This window comes from Micromys minutus (assembly GCF_963924665.1).
Source record: "Micromys minutus genome assembly, chromosome: X".
Classification (NCBI taxonomy): domain Eukaryota; kingdom Metazoa; phylum Chordata; class Mammalia; order Rodentia; family Muridae; genus Micromys; species Micromys minutus.
Genome location: NC_137970.1, coordinates 55,211,349 through 55,214,298, shown reverse-complemented (window position 1 = coordinate 55,214,298; position 2,950 = coordinate 55,211,349).

The window sequence follows — 2,950 nt, the reverse complement described above, 5'->3', positions numbered from 1 at the left end:
AACAACTTTATTTTAAAAAACAAAGACAAATGTAGAGATTTTAAGCATTTTTGCATAAAAGTATACAAATACATTTTTGTCACTACTTGCTTTTTTTAAAGGTTTAAGTGTGCATTAGGATCTTACTAGTTCCAATGAGCATAAAATACATGTAAAACAGGATGTAACCTTGAATTAGTCAAAGTTTTCTTGATGTGTAAAGATTAAGCATCATAATGGTTTTTTATTTACTTCTTTTTTTATATACTCTGTGAGTTGTTTCTAGGGTGTTCAGAGCTTTCGGGGGTTAGTATCCAATTATCAGTGACTGCATATTATGTCTGTTATTTTGTGACTGGGTTACCACACTCAGGATGATATTCTCTAAGATGCATCCATTTTCTTAAGAATCTCATAAAGTCATTGATTCTGATAGCTGAGTGGTACTTCATTCTGTAAACATACCACAATTTTTTTTTTATCCATTTATCTACTGAAGGATATCTGGGTTCTTTCCAGCTTCTGGCTATTATAAATAGGGCTGCTATGAACATTGTGCTGCATGTGTCTTTGTTGTATATTGGAGCTTCTCTGGGGTATATGCCCAGAAGTAAAATAAGTGGGTCTTCAGGTAGTACTATATCCAATTTTTTGAGAAATCGCAAGACTGATTTACAAAGTGGTTGTACCAGTTAAGAACCCCACCAACAGTGGAGAAGTGTTCCTCTTTCTCTGCATCCCCACCAGCATCTGCTGTCATCTGAATTTTTGATCTTAGCTATTCTGACTGGTGTGAGGTGTAATGTCAGGGTTGTTTTGATTTGATGACTAAGGATGTCGAGCACTTCCTTAGATGCTTCTCAGCCAGCCATTAGATATTCCTCAACTGAGAACTTTTGTTTAGCTCTGTACCCCATTTTTTAATAAGGTTGTTTGATTCTCTGGTGTCTAACTTCTTGAGTTCTTTGTATACCATGGATATTAGGCCTCTATCAGATGTGGAGTTGGTAAAGATCTTTTCCCAATCTGTTGGCTGCCAATTTTTTTTCTTGACAGTGTCCTTAGCCTTACAGAAACTTTGTAATCACTTTAAGTAGTATTTGTTGATATTTGACCTTAGAGCATGAGCTCTTGTTGTTCTGTTCAGGAAATTTTCTCCTGTGCCTATGTGTTCTAAGGTTTTCCTAATTTCTCTTCTAATAGTTTCAGTGTGCCTGGTTTAATGTGGGTATCTTTAATCCACTTGCACTTGAGCTTTTTACAAGGAGATAAGAAAGGGTCTATTTTCATTCTTATGCATGCTGAGTGCCAGTTTACCAACACCATTTGTTGAAGAGACTGTCCTTTTTCCATTGAATGTTTACAGCTCCTTTGTACAAAACCAAGTGACCATATATGTGAGGGTTCACTTCTGGGTCTTCTATTCTATTCCATTGATCCACATACCTAACTCTCTACCAGCACTATGCAGTTTTTAACACAATTGCTTTGTAATATAGCTTGAGGTCAGGAATGGTGATTCCTGGAGATGTTTTCTTGTTGTTAAGGATGGATTTAGCTATTCTAGGTCTTTTGTTATTCTTGATGAAACTGCACATTGCTCTTTCCAAGTCTGTGAAGAATTAGGTTGTAATTTTGATGGTGGTTGCATTGAATATGTTCATTGCTTTTAGTAAGATGGCCATTTTTACAATGTTGTTCCTTGCAATCCATGCCTGTGTGTCTTTCTTTTTTGGTATTCTTGCTTAGGTATTTTCTTGTTTTTACTAGCATGTAGTTTCCCTCCTTGTATTGGGTTTTCCACCTATAATTCATTGTTGTGCTGGATTTCTGGTCAGATATTGTGTAAATTTAATTTTGTCATGGAATATCTTGGTCTCTCCATCTATGGTGATTGACAGTTTTCCTTGCTATAGCAGCCTGGGCTGACACTTGTGTTCTCTTGGGGTCTGCATGATGTCTGTCCAGATTCTTATAGATTTCATAGTTTCTGTTGAGAAGTCGGGGTGATTCTGATTGGTCTGCCTTTATAAGTTACGTGACCTATTCTCTTATTGATTTTAGTATTCTTTTATTTTTTTTTTTTTTTTTTTTTGCTTTGGGCACTTGGCGTTTTGACTATTATGTGTTGGGAAGAATTTCTTTTCTGGTCCACTCTATTTGGAGTTCTGTATGCTACTTTTATGCTCATGGTGGTCTCATTCTTTAGGGTAGGGAATTTTTCTTCTATTATTTTGTTGAAGATATTGACTGTGCCTCTTAGTTGGTATTGTTTGCCCTCTTCTATTCTTATTATCCTTAGGTTTGGTCTTCTCATTGTGAACTGGATCCCCTGGACATTTTGGGTTAGAAGCTTTTGGTTTTTGCATCTTCTCTGACTGTTTTGTCTATGTTTTCCATGTTGTCTTCAGCCCCTGAGATTTTCTCTTCCATCTCTTGTAGTCTGTTGAAGATGCTTGCATCTGTGACTCCCGATTTCTTTTTTTAGGTTTTTTTTTTTTTTTTTTTTTTTTTTTTACCTCCAGGGTTGTCTCTTTTAGTGTTTTCTTTATTGTTTCCATTTCCGTTTTAAATTCCTTCTTCAATGCCTTCATCTCTTTGGTTCTGTTTTCCTCTTGTTCGTTGATTTCTTTCAGTGTTTTCCATGTTTTCTTTTTAAAAGCTTCTATTTCTTTATGCTTTTCCTCCCGTTATTTTTTAAAGATTTCCATCTTCATCTTGAGGTAAGAATTAATGTCTGAGTCTTCTTTTTCTGGAGTGTCTGGCATTCTGCTGTTTGCTATGATGGAAAAGCTGAGTTGTGGTGTTGCCAGGTTGTCTTTTTTTTTCCACTGGGTAAGTTTTTTGCTTTCTTCTTGCCATCTTGTTGTCTGTGATTATATGTGGTCTTGTCTTTGATTGGTTCCTGTCTCTCCTGTGTACCTGGTCTATTTCCCTGGATCTCTGCTGTTTTAGGTGGCAAATAGCTTGG